We start from the raw sequence: 23,870 nt of genomic DNA on the forward strand, positions 1-23,870 counted from the left end.
AAAACATTGTATGTGGGGTACCTCAAGGTTCAGTATTGGGTCCTCTACTTTTCCTTATCTTTATTAATGACATCACTAATTTAAAAATCGATGGAAAAATCTTTCTTTTTGCTGATGATACCAGTATCACTTGGAGCAACTCAAATATTGCAACTCTTCATGCTACTATAACTTCTGATCTACTTACAATAAAAACCTGGTCTGACTCAAATTTACTCTCGTTTAACGTAGATAAAACAGTAGCATTGTCTTATAAAGGAGCTCTTCAACCCTTACCTCTTAATAACAGATAACAGCCAGATCAGTACCGTTGATTCTGTAAAATTTCTTGGTATTTTTTTAGACAGCAACCTTAAATGGTCCCTCCATATCGATTTGTTACGGAAGAAACTCTCTTCAGCTTGCTATGCTATAAGATCTCTTTCGAATGAACTCAATTTAGCATCTTCCAAAATAACATATTTTTCTTTGTTCGAGTCATATCTTCGTTATGGTCTTCCTTTTTGGGGTTCTGGTACAGCTGCCCAATTCGATGTTATTTTCAAATTACAAAAAAGAGCAATAAGATATCTGTTTGGCCTCAGAAGAACAACACATTGCAGAAGTTATTTCAAAAATCACGGAATTTTAACCCTTCCATCTTTGTATATTTTAGAAACTGTTTGCTTAATTCGTAAACATCTACATGTCTTTCCACCAAGACCTAATCATGACTACTTCACGAGAAATTCTACGTTTGACGTCTATTTTCCGACCCCGTCCTCGGAGTTAGTAAAGAAATCGATATTATATTCCGCAAAAAAAATGTACAACCATCTCCCCCTACAACTAAAATCGGCACCATCTTTCCACAAATTCCGTAAACTGACAAAAGCCTACCTCTCTGAAAGACCATATTACATATTCAGTAGAAGATTTTTTTAGTCAATAACTAAGAAATTACAGTACCCTTTGCACAAGCAGTATTTTTATTATTTTTTTATCTATATTTGGGTGTCATATGCAGCAGCTTAACTTTTTAACTTTTTAACTTTTAAACCTTTTTTATTAATTATTAGGTACACTATGCATTTGCAATTTATTTAAATTTTTGCTATTGATTATTTCGGTTTTAACTTCATTATTATTATTATTATTTAAATATATTGACGATTTATGTAATTTTAGTAAATTGGATTGTTACTGTTTTGTTTTTTTTTTGACTATTTATAAGCTTTGTCGATAAAATTGTAAAATTTTTCATGGCAATAAAGCCTATTTCTATTCTAAAACATTTTTTTCTGTTTTATGACAGCAGTAGAATGCATTTAGAATTATGCAATTAATGCAATTAAAAATTTTTCTTCTTGGACACCCTGTACAAATAATTATTTTATAATGTTTATACTACTGAATAGAGAATTAAATAACCTTTCAAATGAGCTAGCACACGACCCTTATTCGCTATTTAAAAATAAGAGGTGGGGGAAGTGGAAGGAAGAGGGTTGACAAATGACATATGTATGTGCCGTAAAAATGTGTCCCCTTAGATCAAAAATTGACCTGTTTTTTCATTTCCTTAAAATATAATAAAAACTGACAAATATCGAGGCGGACTCTTTTCTTTTGCCCACACTGTAAAGCTGTTTTCACTTGAAGATTGTTATAGAAAAATAAAGATCGAGAGATGATACTGAATAAATATAATGAATATAAAATGCAAAATATTCAGTTCATCTCTCTATCTCATTTCAGGAATTTATTATGGGTTAGTAGAAGGTGACCCGGTTATTTCTGAGCATTAAAACAACCTATAACTACAAATATTTATTGAACATAAGAAAAAAACATAAAATGAAACAGAATAGGGGAATTGCAACAAGATATAAGAAAATTTATAATGACTATTGAAACTACTAACTATAAAATAAATATAAAGTACTGTTAAGGCTTAAAAACTTTAACATATCACATATGTATACAACTTAATACCTAGGAATATGGTCAATATAAATATACACTACACCCTGAATAATAAAAATGTACCTCCGTTCAGCAAGACTCAGATATGTATCGTACCATACTATATTAATATTATTATACCAAAAATAATGTGAATAATTTATACCATCAAGTGTCAAATACCTACTTCTGTAAGTCTACCCGTGGAATTAACTAAGTACAATTTAATATATACACCCTGTGATTTCTCGGTTATAGCTATATCCAGGTGTACAATGAGGGTAGAGGAAGGACCTAGATCTGTACAAAAATGGTAGGTACAGACACACTATGGAATATAAATATCGTATCTATAAAAAAGAAAGATATTTAAGGGTACTGACTTTCTCTGTCCTTGCTTACTCTGGTACTAGATGTCAGTTACTATGGCTGGTTACTGGTGCTGGTTACCAGGTACTTGTTGCTGGGTGTCGTGGTGATTACTTGCTAGGTTTCGTGGTGACTACTTGCTAGGTGTCGTGGTAAATGTTCCCCAAGGAATTGGCCTGTTGGTGTTAGGTGGCCACAAGAGAATAAAGGTTGTTGAGGTTATGCTCGTAACAAACTAAAATTTCCACCGGCACTACAAAATATACGGCCCCAAATCCGTCACTGGCAAAAACTCTTCCAGACGATAAGTTTTCATAAACTTGGACCGTATTTTCTCACCGATGGAAAAATGATTAGCAAACACAGCTTAATTCTGCAATCCCGAGCACTGTCGTCAAGACCAAAACCATAGATAAATAATATATAGTATTACCAGATAGATAGGCAACTCACTGTAAAAATTTGGTTCCTTACGCCATTTGCGAGCGATGTGTTAACTAATCACCATTTGGCGGGAAATTCAAATGGACAAGCATTAATTTTATCCGTTTAGCACCTCTTGCGGGCAATTTCGTTACTAATTAAAATATCTTGTTATTTTACAAGAAATAATCTCACCTATATTATTAAAATAAAATACCAAAACTTACTAAGCTTGTTAAAGTATTTTATTTAAATAATATCTAAGTAATACTCATAAATTATTCGGAATTCTCAAGTTCCAAATATGTTATTTTTGCTGTCAAATTTAGTAAGGAAAAGGGATATAAAAAAGTTAGACAATTTTTTTCTAAATATAGGTACGTGTATTTATTTGTTGTTTCAGATAAAACAGTTATAAACTAATTACTATTTACCTATGCATTTTCTAACTTTTCTATGATTTGTACACAACAATAATAAACCATGTTTATTTTTTTTAACACAATACCAAAGTTCTTTCGCAACTAAAACAAAACTACACACTACACTTTATAAACGAAGGATAAGGAACCAACTGAAATTGAAATTACTAAGAATAAATCGTTACAGATAATACAATAAAAACTGTAAACTAATAGAAAATTATTTGTATTTGCACTACTAACTCTAACTGTCATTACTTTTGACATCGTCGAGTTAAGCCTCGTTTGATTATTTTATTTGTGACATTCAGGTATGGTGTTATGGTGTTTTAACATAAATGATTGGTTAAAGTCTTCGTGAGCGAGAAAGGCTGTCGTTTCTCTTTCTTTAGCTGAGCGGTGTGGAAGTGGTGGGGGAAATTCCCCAATTTTTCCATATGAGATTCCGGGGCATGACCAAAACCACAGTATATAGGTTTATACCATGATACAAAGAATACAGAAGATATAATCATGCGCATGACGGTGAAGTGGGCGTGTTTATATGGTGTGAGGTTGTGACGTAAGTGGAGAGTGAAAACATAATCTGGCTTTAATTTAGCACGCTTATTGCCGTAAGAAGGTGTCATTTGCTTTTATTTTGAATGTTTTCTTGTGTTTTAAGAGGTTTAAATAGTGTAATTGTGTGTTTTCAGTTTTCATAAAATTTTCCATTATCGAACTAGTATTTATTAGTGAAGTGTAGGTTTACCATTGAATTTTTGTAAGCGAAAGATACTCTTTTCGTTATTTAAAGATGAGGTGTTCAATAGCTCTATGCAATAGTGACAACCAAAGTAAAATGGTTCACAAAAACATTATGTTTTTTCGGTTTCCAAACAATCCAAAGATGGCAAAAATTTGGGTAGATGCATGTAAACGAAAGGACCAGTTTCTTACTAAAAATGGAAGGATTTGTTCAAAACATTTTACTGCAGATAGTTTCACGAGGGATTTGTAATATGAACTTATGGGAGTGTCTTCTAAAAATCGCCGTTCTTTAAAAGAAGATATTACTACATATTTACAAGATATTTACCTACATTACATTTACCTTTTGCAAAACCAGCGAAAAACAACAAAAAAAGAGAAGAACGTATGAGAAAAAGGGAATCGAAGAAATGTGTTCAGGATCTTCTTGATTTAGCTACAGCATCTGACAGCTAGGTGAGTACTAGATAGAAAACCAAGAAAATGTTTAGCTTAACTTTGGTTGATTCTCACAAATATGATATTCAGATTTAGTTTATAGGTAGGTTTTATTTGACAAGTTTTACTTATTGTAGTGAATGCCATGGTAAAGGAACTCTTGTAAATATTGCATCCGAAATTCATTCGAGAGAATCAAGAGATATCGTAGAAAAAGACCCTGAAAACAACTTATCTCAAGAATTATCTTTGGTATCAGTTCAACGAAAAGATGTTAGGTAAGAAATTTTAAATTATTTAAGTGTACCAGTGTGTCTACTCCAGTTTCAAACAAATGGAGAAAAAACTAATTTTTTAATATGTACAGGAAGCTCAAAAAATAGCTACAAAAGTTGTGACATAACTTTTTTTTATTTAGCTTAATGCCTCGACAACAAATGGCCATTGGCATGGTATAGTTGATTTTGCAATCAGATACCTAGTGTAGTGTCTGTGTGTTGTTTTAATAGGGCTTTTCATCGATTGTCATTTGTTTGGAGCTTCAGTCATGTGTCACATAATATTAATATAGCTACGTCATATGTTATTGGTATATACCAATGATACAAACCAAAGATGTAGCTTATGAAAAGCCCTAGGGCTTTTCATTCACAGTCATTTGTTTTGAGCTCCTGTCATGTGTCACATAATATTAATATATCTACGTCATATGTTATTGGTATATACCAATGATACAAACCAAAGACGTATAACATAAATATATTAATATTATGTGACACATGACAGAAACTCGAAACAAATGACAATCGATGAAAAGTCCTATAGTAATTGATTTTATTTTATTTTCAGTATTATGACAGAGCCTGACATCAGGGATGAAACCATATTTCAGCTAAAACAAGAAATTGAACGTCTTAAAAATGAAAATCAAGTGCTCCATAGATTTATCTCTCTTTACTCTTTATTTTATCTTGATATTTGATGGCTTTGAACAAACCCAGAGAACACCATAGGTCCAAATTAGTTGTATCATAGATTTATGCAGATGCAGTTTATATTCAACGGCGAGTTTTGATTTTTGACCCATTTGTTTTCTTCGCTTAAATATTCTTGAAAATTCAATTTTTCCAATTAATAATTTTGCATTTAAAAAACAGCCAAAAGTACTAAATACCTCATTTGTTTTGAAGCACGAAAACATATATTATTATAACAAGTGACCATATAATTATTGCAAAGACTTAAAAAAAATGTTGTTATGTGACAAGGTTTTTGTTACATAGGCTGATTATATGTATCTTTATAATCTGTGTTTTTACCCCTCATATTTTTGTGAATTTTATGGACTTATTTTAATAACGTATGTAGGTACCATTTAAAAATATTACGATGTTTAATTTCTAATTTTAAATGTCAATAAAATGTAAATATATGTACATGATACATAAAACTACTTTTATTTATTTGTATTATAATCGAAATAAAATCATGCTGTATCCGCTAATAAAAGAAGTTTTTAATAATCTCAGCAGACTTTTACATTAATTAGTTTTAAATACCAAAGCCTTGATTTAATATCACCAGTTCTGAATGAACGATGGGCTCCCTTGCTATTTAGTTCCCGGCCCCAAAAAATACTTAATCCGGCGTTTAATATCACATTCATCGTAAAAAAATAATAAAAACATTTAAACTGACGTAATTAAAGCAGTCCTTCCTTGTATTTTAAGAACGCCACTCTCCACTGACGTCACTGCGCAGAACGGGCGAGACTTGGTCACGCTGTTGACCATATCTTCGTTCTCATTGTATCATGGGTTTATACAACAATAGGTTTATACAACAATCAGTCACTTGCCGTGAAGTACGTTATGAAAAAATGTTCCATTTTTCCCACTGCGCATCGAGACCTTGCAGCCGGACGCAAGCGCATAACAGCGGGTGTTATACTGCTCAACATTATTTTTGATACACTGCTCGAAAATAAATAGGACAAATTTGAAATAGATTTTTCGAAATAAGGAATACTTTTCTACAATTAACGTTTACGAAGCTCTTGACAATTTATCGATAGTTTCATAAATAATTATTATTGTTGTTCTGAAGACTAAATGTATCAGCTTTAATGAATTCATTGAGATTATGTACCTACTATTTTCAACTAAATAATTTTTTCTATATAAACAAAATTTTGGTCTAACAATGGGCTCTACTTTATCTTCATTGGTCTTCTTCTTCTAATGCCTACTCCACTAATGAAGGTTGGCTATAACCACTGCAAATTAGTTTCATTATTAGCGAATATATTTATGGATTTCTAAAGAAATATTGTTTTCACTCAGTTTTGAAAAAAATGTGAAAGCGTTGAATTATATACGTCCGTCTGTCCGTAAACACAACTCCTCAGTCATTAAACCAGATAGAATGACAAATGAGGTGTCGGATGAAAGCTTATAATCCAAGGATGGTACTAAAGGTGAGATATTTGGCAAAGGACTTCCAGTTTTAAAAATGCAATCGGAAATACGGTTTTAAATTCTCCGGGATAGTACAAGCGATATATTATTCGACGCGCCGTAGCAAGAGGAGAATAAATATCTATTTTTGGTTTCATGACTATCTGTCCGCAAATATAACTCTTCCATTATTAATACAGATTTAATGACAATGAAGTGTCGAATGAAAGCTTATAATCTTCTTCTTCTTCCTTCTTGTAGGTAGGCTTTAAAGACTGTTTCTTCTTCAATATTAGCCTCCTAAATTGTTTAAATTATCGCACCATCTTTTTCTTAGTCTGCAAATACTTCTTCATCCATTTGGTGACTTATCTCGTGCTATTCGTACTATCCTATCCTCTGCCATTCTTCTAATGTGTTCGCTCCACTCCAGTTTCCGTTTTGTCACCCATCCATTTATGTCTTCTACATTGCATGATCTTATGTTTTCTCATCTCTTTCTATCCAACAGACTTTTCCCTGATATTCGTCTAAGTATTTTCATCTCGGTTGTTTCTAGTAGTCGTCTCGTTTTAGATGTGTCAGGTCTTGTCTCTGCCGTGTATGTCAATATAGGTCTAATTGCTGCTTTATAAATTCTTGCTTTTGTGTCTTGTCTTAGGTGTTCGTTCTTTCAGATTGTGTCATTAAGAGATCCCACCGCTTTACTTGCTTTTAAGCTTTGTTGTCGTACTTCCTCTTCAACATCTCCGTAACTGGGTATATCTATTCCCAGATATCCAAACCTTGCTTCCTGCTTTAATATTTTCCCATCAATTTCGATTTTACCTCGTAGTGGGTATTTAGATGTCATACATGTGTTTTTTCTGCTGATATTATCATATTGATATTGTATTTCTTGGCTGTTGTATTGAAGATGTGTGTTAATCTTTGGAGATTGTCTTCTGTCTTGGCGATTAATGCGGTGTCGATTGCATAACCTAATATTTGGAGTTTTTTGTTCCCCATTCTGTAACCATGATCTTTACATACTGCTTCTATTATTTCGTCCATTATTAGATACATAAAAGAGCAGTGGGCTTAACGGGTTCCCTTGTCTGACTCGACTTTGTACTGGTATAAACTGTGTTAGTTTTCCATTTATCTTTGCCTGTATTCGATTATGGAAATAGATGTTTTCGATGGTTCGTAAAATATTGATTGGCATGTCTCTTCTATACAGTAAGTGTAAGACGTCTTCGACTTGGATGCGATCGAAATCCTTTGTCAGGTAAAACATAGATATGCTGGTTTATTGTACTCGATGGCCTTTTCTGTGATTTGTCTTAGTACAGAAATAAATAGTACAATACTGGCGTCTACGCTACAAACGCATTCAATATGCTAAGGAAAATGTGGTCTTCACATCAGATGACAATTAAAACCGAAAGACTATTCAACAGCAACGTGAAGACTGTATTACTATATGGAGCAGAAACTTGGAAAGTGTCAAGAAAATGTATTGGACAGATGCAGGTATCCATAAATAAATGCCTAAGGAAGATTCTTAACATTTACTGGCGAAACCATATATCAAACCAAGAGCTATGGACAAGAACTAACCAGAAACCTATGTATATCTAAGATAATATGCAAAAGGAAATGGAGTTGGATGGAGCACACACTAAGGAGACCTGACACAGACATAGCGAGGCAAGCCCTAGAATATACACCACATGGAAAGAGAAGACCAGGTAGACCCGTAGAAATGTGGAAAAGAAGTGTTGAAAAAGAAATTAATGCTATAGGGCTTTTCATTGATTGTCATTTTCTTCGAGCTGCTGTCATATGTTGTATAATCTGTGTATAATACTAATATACACAGAGATATGTCAACAATAGATCAGGCTAGTCATATGCCACTCAATGCATCGGGGTGTAACGCTGATATCAAGTACGGTGGTCTAGCTATCTTTGTCTGTCATGCGAGTGTGAGCGTATCTACCAAGAGGTGGGAGTAATGGAACGACAGTTACACAGAGGCGGCAGCCATCATATGCTAGAGAGAGAAAGCTGAGCGCCAGTAGAGAGAGAAAGATAGACCACCGACCCGAACTGTTCCGCGTTACGCTATTTTTCGAACTGGCCTAATCTATTCTGTTATAACTATGAATATACACGGATTATACGACATATGACAGAAGCCCGAAACAAATGACTGTGAATGAAAAGCCCTATTGGGAAAACCTGGACAGAAATAAAGATCAGTGCAAAGGATAAGACAGAATGGAGGCAGACAGTTGACGCCCTATGCTCCGCATGGAGTGAAGAGGAATAAGTAATTAAGTAAGTACTGGCGTCTACGCAGGATCTTCCGGATCTGAATCCTTGTGAGAAATCTAAAAAACGAAGTACTGATGTCTTGTCAAAAGAGCTAATGAGAAAACTAATAAGAGGACTTTTCTATGGAGGAAAAAAATAATAATACATTCGAATTATAAATTATATTTTGAGAATTTCAATTTTATAATACCAATTTTATTTTTACAGATATATTCCCTACAAGCATTTCAAATTCATCCTTAAAATAAAGTTTAATAGGTACATAAAATGAACTTATAAATTTCTGTTTTGAAAGGGTTGTAGATGCTCATCTATACCTACTCAGCATCATATTGAGAAATCACAGAATCGTAAATATACAGTAATGAGCACTCACACTAATAACCGGCAAAATAACGCAAAATATGGAAAACATATTAACTTGTGAGATAAAAAGAGATGAAACTGGTAGAAGTGGAACTTATCGTTATAAACGAATAAATTAACATAACCTTGGATAAGAGTTTTAACCTGCTAACTCCATTTTTCACTTTGAGTGATATTGGGCTAGTTTCTGGGTCTGTGTATTTTCATACACCACCCCACAAACCCGCCGACACCAATGTAGTTTAGACAGGGGCGTAGCTACCGCCGTATCAATTATATGGGGCCCTCGACATTCAGGGGCCACAAAGCGGCATGTCGAAACAAAATTCCATTCAAAAAATTGAACAAAATATTCTGCAATTATTTCACCATTCAAACGCTTTGACACAGTGTACATATATTGTTGGGATATCGACATTTTCGTGTAATGGATTCTTTATTATAAACTATATTTATGTACTGTACAGGTATCTATCTATTTTCTGCCTCTAGCCGTTCTATAACAACAGACGTTTTTGTTTTCAAGCTACTTCTTATTGTCTATTCACCGTTGGCTGTGTGAGACATTGTATAATGTATAATGCGAAATTGCAATATTTGTAATCGCTTTACCTTTGATAATTTGAAACAGAAACACTGTGTATTGTTTGCGTATATTTTCGTGTAATCTGTTCTTTATCTATAAATTGTATTTAGGTATATCTATTTGCCGGTCGCTCGCCGTTAAAGAACAGAGCTCCTTTGTTTACGCTCCTTTTCAATGTCTATTCACCCTTGGCTTGAAAAAACTGAATCTGTTTTAAAACAATGAGCCTCAATTCAAATCTGTTTTTGTTGAATTTGGATTATTAGAGTTTATTAGATTTTTTATTATCATCTATATTTGAGTGTTATACGCTGAACTTATTAGTTCCTAAGGTTGTATTCAATTTATTTAAATTTTGCAATATTTTCATTAATAATTGGAAATAATTTAATTGTAGATTCCTGGGCTCAAAATATGTATTAAGATTTAACCCAAATCACCTAGTCTGAAAATGCTTCTTACAGAAGCTAGAGCTCTTTGAAAAAGGCATCTTGTAATTAGTTTTTTTAAATACCTCCAGAACGCTTCTATTCAGAGAAACCAAAACTGGTACGCCTATTTATCTTCCTTTTTTATCTTTAACTTTGAAGCCTTTTTGACACTGGATTATTAAATTGTGAGGCATTCTAGTAATAAAAGGTACTCTTGCTTTTAGTCGGTAGGATACACCGTTTTCTAGAAATGTCGATTTGAAAATTTTGTGTTTTTTAATTTGAAAAAAATAAAAAAAAAAAACTATGAAAACAATAAACGAAAACTGGTACATTTATTCCAGAGATGAATCGATCTCATCAATTGCGAATTTCTAGTACCGGTCATATTATGCGTGCGTTTTGAGTAGGTTAACGGTTATTTTATCGCATTATTTTTTGTGTCTTTAATTTTGAAACACTTTTGACACTAGATTATTAAATTATGAAGTATCCTAGTACTAAAAGTTATTCTTGCTTTAGGTTGGTAAAATACACCGTTTTTTTGAAAATTTCTTTAAATTTTGATCAAATTCAAAAAACGAAAAAATTTCAAATCGATTTTTTTAGAAAACGGTGTATTCTACAGACTTAAAGTAAGAGTAACTTTTAGTACTAGAATGCCATACAATTTAATAATCCAGTGTCAAAAATGCTTAAAATTTTAAGACAAAAAAGTTATGCGATAAAATAACCGTTGCCCTACCCAAAGAGGATGCATTTGAGCGGTACTAGAAACTCGCAATTTATGTGAAATACATTTATCTCTGGAAGATAAATAGCCGTACCAGTTTTAGTTTTTTTTTTAAATAGATGTGTTCTAGAGGTATTCTAAAAAAAAACTAATTAAAAGGCACCATCTTCAAAGAGCTCCAACTTTAGGAAGCCTTTTCGGAGTAGGTGATTTAAATTAAACCGTAATATTTTGAGCCCAAAAATCTACAGTTAAAATATTTCCAATTATTAATGAAACACTCTGTATTGTTTTGTTTTATTTCATTATCTTTTATTTTGTAATAATATTGACGATTTGTGTAATTTCAGTAAACTGTATTTTTTGTTGTTTTTTTTCCTACTCTTTGTACCTACGCTTTGTCCATAAAATTGTAAAATTTTCAGTGACAATAAAGTATATTTCTATTCTATTCTATACACGCGTTTTTGCTGCTTTTGTTAAACATTTTTTTAGCACTATCCCTTATCAGTCGTGGAAAAGGGCCCCGCGACAAACTTTGATAGGGGGCCCCTGTGGGGCTAGCTACGCCACTGAGTTTAGAAATAGCTATCTCTAAACTACAGTGGAACCAGCGGGCTTGTGGGACATGGTATGAAGGTACCCAGACCTAGAAACTACCCCAATATCACTCACAGTGAAAAATGGAGTTAGCAGGTTAACACTCTTAGCCGACGACAACATTACATAGTTTCCCACCTTTAGATCTCTGTGACAGGAGTATTTTATAAAATTCTCCTGTCACAGTGACAGTTCTCATACTCATCTGATACGTCTAAAGGTGGGAAACTATGTGATGTAATGGTAATTTATATGTTTATATCGATAATTTCTCTGTTTCATCTCTTTTTACTTCAGAATGCATCCCATGTTTCCCATCTTTGGCATTATATCCCATATTTTGCCAGTTATTAGCATGCTCATCACTGCATATTGGACTTTTTACACATAGTATCTTAGAATCCCTTGGAAGTAAGTAAATCATGTACCTAGTTTTATTTTCATCAATAAATTCATGAAAGTATGACTCATGTTGAAAATTCATTTGACATACTGGCAAATAATTGTAATTCCTTCAGAGATGTTCCTAGAAAGAATAACATATGTTTTATATTAAAATATATTAAAATCATATTGATTAGCAGAATAAATAGAGTTTTTAGGTTTAATTATCCTCATTCACATAATTTAATACCAGATAATGTTGCCCTACTTCCATATGCTAATGACCTAGTTTTTTATAATATAACAGCCTAAACCCCATTTTGGACTCCATTCACATTAACCAATATTATCAGATATTCATGAATAGTGTCACCACAATCTTCTTTAACAACATACTATTCTTTCATAGATCTGGTTGTTATCACAATATAATCCCATATATACCAAAAATTCATGCTCGAGTGAGAAATTGGAAAGCCAAGCAAAGGATAGGAAAGAGTGGAAGCTGATTCTGGAACAGGCCAAGACCCATCATGGGCTGTAGAGCCAATGCTGATACCTAAAAATGAACTCAAATATTTAGTGGTCTTTTTATCCCGCAATCTTAACTAGAATAAGCATATTGAAAATATAATTGGAAAAGCTATTAGGCAAGGCATGGCTATGCTGCCTAGTAAGACCCATATAGATTTATGAAGCATCTTTATAAAACCAGCACGTAAACAATTATTATAGATTTAAAAATTAGACTCACTATGGATAGGGTAGTAAGATGATACAACGAATGCAGAGGTAGGTAACCGTTTATATTTGTTATCAATGGTTTCTAGGAACATGGTTTTTCAAAACAGATGTCAATGGTTTTTAGAGTTTAGATAAAGACAGTTATGTACCAAATTCATGAAAAAAATTTACACTTTCTCAGAATCATCCAACAATTAATTTGAAACATATACTCATACCTTCAATTATATATGTCATAGATTCCCTTAAGGCACTTTGCCACTGGTTGTAACTTCTCAATAGATGTGCCTACAGAATTACAAAATTATCATTCCAGTTTAAGGAAGAACACACCTTCAACTTGAATGTTTAATCTCAAGACATATATTTCGTTTATTTTATTTTGCGTTGTTTTGCAACCCGCTTTTCAGTATTTCTGCAAAGGCCTGCTCCTCAAGATGTAAAGTGCATATTTAATAGTTAATGTAACAATATTGAGGACTGTTCATAGAAAGTTTATCACATTGAACAATTTCTTTTCATTCTGCAAACCTAAAACGACAGCACATCAAAAATGATGTCAATGATATTAAATAGAATTTAGGTTCTTACCGATTTTCATCCATGGGCAACAGGAAGAAACTCAAATTTTTATGGTGCCTGGAATTTTTGGGAATTTTGCCACATAAATAAACACACATTGCCTTTGGGTTAAATTCATTCTAATCCCAATTCAAAATCACCAACCTTCTTAGAAAACTGGAGAAATACCACAGTAATGCATATTAAATTCGAAGTAAACTAACTTAACAATTGCAAAATATGAGAAAACAATAATAAATAACTATAATAAACAACTGTTTGTTTATAAATAAGGTTATGTTTGGAACATATATAAATAAACCAGATCCACTCACTGTTGCCAAATGTCACCAATTTAGATAGTTACTTGTGATTAATTGTTTGAATACATTCAATCAATCAGGGCCGGACTGGCACATAAAAAAGGCGCCAACCCAAATCCTAAAAAAGGCGCCAGACCACCCCCCTTCTTTACATCAAACTTTTTTCAAATCCTAACGTATGTATTTTCAAGTAACGCTATAAATATTACTTGTGATTTTTTTGAGTTTATTTTAATTTAAATCCATAAAGTAATTTACTATTTTTATTGGAAATAGTAAATTATATTAAGATGCCATAAAAATATAGCTTCAGTTTCCCAGTATCCCTTTTACTCCGTTACATTTTTTGGCGATCTCTGGAGATTTAAAACAAATTTTTGAAAAGTTTGAGTAATTTTTCAACTGCTTCTACAGATGAATCTACTGGTTCAAAAACAATTAACAAACATCATGATTGGTGTTCAATATAAGTCACTTTTTGAATTTTTTCAAATTTGTATAGCGCTCTAACACACCATATAATAGAAGAATAAACCTAGATAAAATATCCGCAACCACACGGTGTCAGGCGATCCGTGCCTGAGTGGTGAATGAGCTAGATCAGACAGCCGCCCTCGGAGAACTGACGAAACCCTTTGAAATTTGACATTCAAGCCTTAACGTGGGTAAGGGCGCACTGCCTCGCCGGACAGTATAATTCGCCCCTACTTATGGGAACTATAATGGATAAATATTTAATCACGCAGGAAAAAATAAAACAAAACGAACGGACAATGGAGCGAGTCACCGGTGGTGATGCAAGCTGGAACAAGCTATTAATGAGATGATAATATCGTGTTCATCAGTAGTGAAGGGAACAAAGGGAAAGTACTCAGCGAAGAAGAAAAGCGGAAGGAGACTTCGGAAAAAGGGGATCTGTTGGAAGAATTCCGGTCAGGGGTAGGGACCTGAACAAGACGGAGCTTCCAGCGGAGGCAACCTTGCAAAGGAGCTTCTCACTTGGGGAGAAAAGATCTAGAGAGAACTAGAGTTCCGAAATAACGGCTATGTTAAGAGCAATGAATAAACTTACCAGAGTTACAAATAATTTAGTGAAACTAATGTCCGACCATAAGAACACGAAAGTCGAAATCAAGAATGAGGTAAAAAACCTTAAAAGAGTCACCAAAGACATATTCTTTTTTTTTGTATAGACATGATGGTCTGTTTTTCAATGCGCCAGTAAGTTGTCGTTCCATCGTGTTCGTGGTCTTTCCACTAATCGTCTTCCTATTGGAGAACCGTCTCGCGCTTAAACTATCGAAGACCACTGTCCACCAAAGACATGGAGGGCACTTTCAGAGAAGTTGCCCTCGGCAGCATTGAGAACCGAAATATAATAGTGGAGAAAAGCGGTGAAACTAAGAGGCGGCAAGCTTGTCCACACAAATGGACTTCGAAGAGTTCTTTCCCGAATAACTTAGTGGACGAAAGATACAAATGATCGCAACGGTCCTGAACTCAAGGGAAAGAGGCTTAGAAAAAATTAACATTATAAATTCGAATAGGAAGAAGATCACTTTACTTTACGGTCGTCAAGCCGGGAAGAGGAAATAAACCTCCAGGCGACTTAGTAATGGTCTTGGAACCTGGACTTCTAGGTGAAGGGGAAAGATCCAAAGACCTGACCAGGAAAAACCGAAACTGGTAGTAAGTGCAGTAGGTACATATAGACCAAGAGACCTCCCACTTAATTCTATGATCACAATTACAAGGTAGAGTCAGGAAAAAGAGAACCGGGGAAATCGTCAGACTATTTTCATGATCCCTGTAGAGAAAGGGGTGACGGAAATGGAAGGGGACAAGAGACTACTGGCAGTTATCTCTATATTATTGAGGGAAGACATAGAGACACTGGAGACCAGAGAGGCGTCTCTAAGAGTATAGGGAGCTTCAGAGGTAGAAACCGCAGGAAGCTTCTCGAAGTCACCTTTATGGGTATGGACCTCCACCTCGCGCTGGAGGAGTATGAACGTGGTGACGCAGAAGGTGATCATGAAGGGAGGTGGAAAATCCTACGCCGAGTTGCTAAAGCTAAACAAAGGCAGTGCAGACACGAGGAAGAGTCAAATTGGTGTCAAAAGCGCTAAGGAGATTAGGTACAGGGACCTAAAGCTCGAAGTGGCATGGAAAGAACAGGCCGAACATCTGAAGCAGAAAGTAGTAGAGAACGTCCGGAGCTATCAGGACCAGGTGTATATATTTAATATAGACAGTGATGTCAAAAAGGAAGAAATCCTGAGACAGGTTCGCAGGTATACCGGCAGCAGAAAATCTAACACATCAAACTCGTCTCTATAAGGGAAAATAGAGATATAGTATTTTTACTACAAAAGCGATATTACGTAGGTCAACATTTTTGACGTAAGAGAACTGTCAAAACATTAGAATGTGACTTTTCATTATTGCCTGTTTATTATAAACATAGTAAAAATACTATACGCTCTGAGCTTCGCTGGTGTCGCTCCTGGCGGATTACTAATTCAACTTTCACCGGTAATTTTTAAATTTATTATTTAGTTGTTATCGCTTAATATTTACAACGCTAAAAAGTAATTAAATTGTAACAGATTTTTTAAAGATTTTGCTAATCATTTTGACGTTCTATTGATGAAATATTAATTTCTTACTTCGGATACGTCAAAATAACTGTCAAAGTTGATGTTGATATTTTGATCTGCTCCTGTAAAAGATAAAAGTTTTGGTGTTTTTTGGAAGATAAAGTAGTGGTTAATAATTAATTTAGTGTTTATAAACAAAAACATTTCAGTATATAGTGGTTTAAAACTTATTTCCCCCTAAATGGGGGATAAAAGTGAGTCAGGGACGTCTCTTGTGACGCGAGTGACTGCGGATAATGGTGATATTATTAGTAAAATGGAATTGAATATGCAAGATGATGGACAAAATGCGAGACCGAAGATTAAACAATTCAATTTGCTGTCAGATAAGTATAATCTTGATAATATTTGGGTTTACATTGAAAGGATTGGTGATGATCTTAATTTGGGAAAATTACATGCAATGACGATTGGGCACCTTATTTTTAAAAAATTAAAGTTAACGAATGTTCGAGAAATTAAAAGTATAGGTAGGAACCGTGTAAAAGTTTTGCTTACTTCTCGGTTAGAGGCAAATAACCTCGTCAATAACAGCTCACTTAAAGAACAAAATTTGAAAGCATATATTCCTAGTCATTTACTAGAAATAAAAGGTGTGGTGAAAGACGTTGACACTAGATATGATGTGAAATATCTCATGGATAACATCGAAACTCCTTCTAATGTTTTGAGTATATATAGGACTAAGCGTAGGGTACAAAAAGAAGATAAAATTGAATATGTGGACAAAAAAACTATAATTATAACTTTTGAAGGCAATATTTTACCGAATTATGTTGCCTTTAATAGAGTATATTTTTCTGTTGAACAGTTTTTTGGCCGAGTTGTTCAATGTTATAAGTGTTTAAAATTTGGGCATGTTTCAGGGCAATGCCGAAGTACACAGGAACTATGTATACAGTGCGGTGAAATTAAAAATAAAGACCATCATTGCGAAAAAAGTATGTTTTGTATACATTGCAAAAATAACGAACATGTGACAATATCAAAAAAATGTCCATTTTATGAAAAACAAAAGAAAATTAAGAATATTATGATAGAACAAAAAACTACTTTTGTGGAAGCTAGATTAATATGTGAAAACTCCTTTTCGGCACTCATCAGTCCCAACTCTTTCTCTTGTTTAAATAATAATGAAAAAGAATGTCCATCCCTACCAATTAATAATAATGATAAAAATCTTGGTCCGACTCGGCCAACTGTAGAAATTAATAGATCTCAATTTTTGACTCAATCAAACTCTAATATAAATAATTCAAATGAACACTCAGGAAAGAAAAGAAAAGCAAATTCACCTATTTTAGAATCAACATCTCATAAACCGATGTTCCCCTTCACTTTTGGACCGTCTCAACCTTTGCCAACTAATTCTTATACACCGAATAATAATATCGAAAATAAAACTGAACTAGCTAAATCTGTAGCAACATTTATAATAAACTTTTTAAAAAATATTCATACAGTAGAAGACATAAAAACCTTAGACAACAAAATAATTATTAAAGAAGTAGAACAGTTCATAATTAATTCATAATGTCAATACAACATAATTTAAAAATAAGTCAGTGGAATTCCAGATCTGCTATATCAAACAAAGGTAGTTTAATGCATTATTTAAATAATAAAAGTATAGACATCCTCCTAATTAGTGAAACATGGTTCAAAAAAGATATTAGTTATCATTTTAAAAATTATAATTTGGTTAGAAAAGACAGAAATGATGGCTTCGGTGGTGTAGCTATTCTCATCCACAATTCAATTACTTTTAGTGAATTAAATTTAAACTCTAATTTTAACACGGAAATAGAAGTTTGTGGTGTAACAATTAAATATAAAACAAAGGATCTGAATATTTTATCTATATATAGACCACCTAAAAGTAAAAGTTCAATAAATGATTGGACAAACATCTTCTCGCAAGTTAATAATTCAGCAATTATAGGAGGAGATTTTAATGCTCACCATACTATTTGGGGATCTAGTTACAATGACACAGTTGGAACACAGCTTATTAATACTGCAGATGATCTCAACCTTATCGTAATAAATAATGGCGAGCCTACTGTTCTTACTCGACCAGATCAAAATAGTTCAGCAATTGATGTAACTTTTGTTACTCCTGACATAGCTAATAAAATCCACTGGTACATACATTCTGACACACTAGGCTCTAATCATTTTATTATCAATATGGAAATATTAGATAGTACTACAACTGAAGAGTTTATACCCAGAAGTAAGTGGAACATTAGAAAAGCCAATTGGAATCTATACACAACCTCAGTTGAAAATTTTTTTAATAGTGTTTACGAAATGGACAGTACATCTGATAAATATTGCTTTCTAATAGATAGTATGAATCATGCTGCGCACATTTCAATCCCGCAATATAAAACTTTTAAAAATAAAATTCGTTGTTCCCCACCTTGGTGGAATACAGAATGTGATACAATTATTAAAGAAAGGCAAGAAGCACTGACAGAATATAAAAAAAATGCTAATTTTAATAATTATATAAAGTGTCAAGCTAGCATGGCTAAAACTAAGAAGAATCTAAAATTGATAGCTAAAAAGAGTTGGAAAGATTTTGTGTCTTCTCTAAACAAAAATACTCCAACTACAACGTTGTGGAAGCAAGCCAGAAAACTAAATAGAAAATCAATTCCAAATGCATACAATTTGGATAACACCTTAGAGGATGAAATCTTTGATAAAATTGCTCCGCCATCTGTTAAACCACCTAATACTCATAATTATATTCCAGAAAAGCAAAGCCATTTTTTACTAGAACCTTTTAATATTACAGAACTAGAATATGTTCTAAAAAATCGAAATAACACGAGTCCAGGATTTGATAATATTAAATATCCAATGATTCAACATCTCCCTAAAATTGCCAAACTTCTAATGTTAGATATTTTTAATTGTGTAATCAGCAATAAATCAGTTATTGATCAATTTCACGATGTAATTGTTTTACCAATATTAAAACCAGGTAAAAACTCAAATTTGGCTCAGTCATATAGACCGATTTCTCTTATGTCCTGTATGTTGAAAACTCTAGAACGAATGATAAAACACAGGTTGGAATGGTGGGTAGAAAAAAATAAACTTCTTCCAGATTTTCAGTTTGGTTATAAAAAAGGATATGGTACTTTAGACGCACTTTCTACACTAGTAACAGATATTCAAAACACATTTTCTAACAACACCTATTTACCTACTATATGCTTAGACATTGAAAGTGCATATGACAATGTCAGTCTTGACATTTTAAGGGAAAAATTGATAAAACATTTTCATATACCGCCTCAGTTGGCTGAAGCTCTTTATAATTTTTATTCCTGCAGAAAGATATATCTAAGAACTAATTATAATAAACTGATAGGACCTAGATATAATAATTTAGGACTACCACAAGGATCAGTATTGAGTCCCCTTTTGTTTAATATGTATACTGCGGATTTGCATAAAGTCCCTACTGACATTTTTAAATTTCAAATAATACAATATGCTGATGATTTTCTCCTGTATTCACAGGCCAAAACTTATGATAACTCGGTTCAAACCTTAGGACGAATTCAATGTTGTGTTAATTTATGGTTCAATCAAAACGGATTCGAAATAGCTCAAAATAAATCTACTGTCTGTATTTTCACTCGACATAATATCCCAAAAATAGAGAATTTAAAACTTAATGGCTACGACTATGCATTTGCTTCTTCCATTAAGTATTTGGGAATGATTTTGGATCGTAAATTGACTTGGAAATTACATATTGACTTTATGATAAATCGATGTAATAAGGGTCTAAATTTTCTTAAATCAGTTTCAAGGATCTGGTGGGGAGCTGATGTTGAAACTTCTTTGCTTTTCTATCGATCATATATTAGATCTATAATTGATTATGGTAGTATTCTATATGGCTCAGCTTCTAAACATATTTTAAACAAAGTAGACGTTGTACAAAACTTAGGACTCCGTATCTGTTTGGGAGCTATGAAATCAACCCCAAATAAAGCTTTACATGTAGAAGCTTTAGAAATTCCACTCAATTATAGAAGGAAATATCTCAGCCAGAAATTTTTAATGAAAATTCGTTACCTAAATATCGGTCTTTACCAAAATATTAACAAGCTGAATGTAGCAGATTTAACTAATAAATACTGGAAGCTAAAGAACTCTCCTCCCCTTTGCGAGGCTTTTCGAGATCTGTTAAATTTTGACTGTGATTATAACATGATTGATAGTTTTGGACTCGAAGATTTTCATTCTTTTTTACATACAGTTAAATTAGTAAAACCAAGTTACCATGAAAACAGTAATATTAGCTCTAACATCTTAAGAACATTCTTAGATAATTGGCCAGATTCTATAAATATATATACAGATGCATCTAAGACGTTAGTTGGCACTGGATGTGCCTTTTTCATACCTGCTACTAAAACAGAAAAAATATTTAAGTTAGGCCATGATTTTTCTATCTTCAGTGCTGAAGCCATAGCAATTTATGAGGCCCTGCAATATTTTAAAGAATCAGAAGATATATCTGCAACAATTATTTCCGATTCACTCTCTGTTCTTCTTGCTATTCAAACTATAGATTTTCCCAATAACAATTCAAATATTTATATCCTACTAATTAAGAAAATCCTTTTTGAAATTCATAAAAATAAAAGAAGAGTGAACTTTTTATGGGTTAAGGCTCATATAGGACTAACGCATAATGAATATGTTGATAGGTTGGCTAAAAAAGCCATTGAATATGGTACTTCACATAATCGTAAGTTTTGCATATCTGACTTAGTTAACACTATTAAGCATCGAGTTAAAAATCAGTGGAGTCAATCATGGCGAGATCTTTGTAAACAATCCAAATCTCAGTATTCACTGATTCAACCTTCTGTTCCAAATATATATTGGTTTAAAAATTACGTAGTACCTCGAAGATATATAACAACATTAATTAGAATGAAGTTTGGACATGCATGTTTCCCTCTACATCTAGCAAGAATTAAAGTTTTTGATTCAAATCTTTGTACAGAATGTCAGAAGGTTGGTGACTTAAATCATACTTTCTTTGAGTGCGCAAAATATATTCCATGCACATATAATTTAATCCAAGATTTAATAAAATGTAATGTTTTTCCACCTTTCAATGTATCCTATCTATTGTCTCTGAACAGCAAGAATATATATGATTGTTTAATGAAATTTATCTGTGAAACTAAAATTAATCTCTAAACTTGTTAATCCTGATTATTTGGTATATTATGTACATATGAAAAAAGAAGAAGAAGAAGAAGAAGATACATAATGGAAAATGTGGTGAGCAACTTGGACAGTCCATAGCGGCCAGCTTTTGAACTGAGTAGAGAGCTGTAGAAGAGTTTGCTATGGAACTCTAAGGACCTCATTGCCTTCCTTATGTATGAACAGAAAACAAAAAAAAAAGTTGTGACTGGCTAAATGACACCCAAGTCAATGCCATAAAAAAAACAAAAAAAATACTTCGGATACTTTCACAATTATCGTGTAGATGGCGCTATAAGATTAATAGATTAATTTATAATTACATATTACGGAACATTAAAAAAACGTAAATTCAGTATTTAAAACGTAAGTATATTTAAGGTAAAAATATATACCACAGCTTTGACCAACTAATATTTTTTGTAATTAATGTTTTTAATTTTAATTTTAAATTAATCACTTTGACATTTATGTCAAATTTCCGGTAAAGGTTTACAGACTTGCCACTACTGGCGCTCGCGAATTTATAACTATCCCCTCTACGTACGAGCTCACAGCGTATAGTATGGATCCCGTGTATGAAAAAAAACTTGATTAATAGCAAGCTGAAAATTTGTTAATAGCTTAAGGGTGTCTAGTCGGATAAACTTTGATATATGTTACCACTGCAACAGGGGCAGTTTTAATTGTGGAACAGGTTAAAAATTTGGAACGGTCAGACCACGAAAACGGCACATTTATTTTGTCCGACAGAACAGACTTAAACTCTCTGAACAGAGATTAAACTCTCATGCAAAAATCAGACTGCTATTTTTCACCTGTCATAATTCCTGTCATTTGACATATTTTACATGTTCCACTCATTAAAACACCCGTTTGGTGATAAATAGCAGTCTAATTTTTGCATAAGAGTTTAATCTCGGTTCGGAGAGTTTAAGTCTGTTCTGTCGGACAAAATACATGTGCCGTTTTCGTGGTCTGACCGTTCCAAATTTTTAACCTGTTCCACAATTAAAACTTCCCCTACTCCAGTGTTCCCATATATCAAAGTTTGTCCGACTAGACCCGCTTAAGCTATTAACAAATTTTCAGCTTGCTATTAATCAACTTTTTTTAATACGCGGGATCCAGACCTAAGAAGGCAACACAAACGTCACAGTCAGACTGACGCGCATCGCAGCCAAAAAAGCACTGGAAAAAGAACATATTGGCTATATAACTCGTGCAAGATACGAAAGAGAGACTACATGTCCAGCGATGCTTCAGATGTCTACATTTTGGTCATGGTAAAACCGACTGCAAGGGAGAAAACAGAGCGACTCCTGCTACAGATGTGGCAAGGGAGGCCATCAGGCACGAGAGTCCAGTAGTAAGGCGACTTTTTGCCTCACTTCAGTGCCCGGAGTATAAATGGGATATAAATGATTAATGGGATGTTAGAATATCGGCAGGCTCTTATTTTTAAAGGATGCATATCTAATTTCTTAAACATTTATACCAAACATTAAAATGGCCACTTTTTGCGCATTCTGACAAAGTTGCGTTTCTACTACGCCCGCGGGCTTCATTATGTAGGATTCTAGGGCGCAACAATCCTACATGTATAATGTAGTTATGGAGCGCAGAAGACTGCACTCGTATATTTTAGGCCAATTGTGAGATGTAACACTCTTATATTATAATAGAAAGAGCAAATATTGATACCTACGAAAGGCGCCTGAATCGTAAAAATGGTCTTCGAGGGCGCCGCACGTCGCATCTAAGCCATTTGATTATCTAATACCTGATACAAGTAGACAATTTGTATTTTGTTGTACCCAATAGCTTCATTATTTAGGATTCTGGGGCGCAACAATCTAATAGCTTATAAAAGTTGACAAGTTGTATTTTGTTGTGCCCAATGGCTTCATTATTTAGGATTCAGGGGCGCAAAAATCCTATATGTATAATGTAGTTATGGAGAGCAGAAAACTACACCTGTCTGTTATAGGCCAATTGTGGGATGTAACACTGTTTGCATCAAAGCGCAGCTCCCTCGAAGACCATTTTTATAATAGAAACAGCGGAAATTGATACCTACGAAAGGCGCCCGAATCGTAAAAATTATC

At 33.4% G+C, this 23,870-nt stretch overlaps 1 protein-coding gene and 1 long non-coding RNA gene across 2 annotated transcripts in view; one reads left to right on the forward strand and one right to left on the reverse strand.

Annotated features, from left to right (window-relative positions):
- The window catches only part of LOC126884000 (uncharacterized), a 217,737-nt gene that overhangs the window by 126,301 nt on the left and 67,566 nt on the right, over positions 1–23,870 (reverse strand). The window lies entirely within an intron of this gene.
- Positions 4,501–5,866, forward strand: LOC126884002 (uncharacterized). The gene is made up of 2 exons (XR_007697798.1): positions 4,501–4,621; positions 5,193–5,866. It is a non-coding gene; the product is annotated as an uncharacterized LOC126884002 (long non-coding RNA).

The sequence above is a fragment of the Diabrotica virgifera genome, chromosome 4 (assembly GCF_917563875.1).
Source record: "Diabrotica virgifera virgifera chromosome 4, PGI_DIABVI_V3a".
Taxonomy (NCBI): Eukaryota; Metazoa; Arthropoda; class Insecta; order Coleoptera; family Chrysomelidae; genus Diabrotica; species Diabrotica virgifera.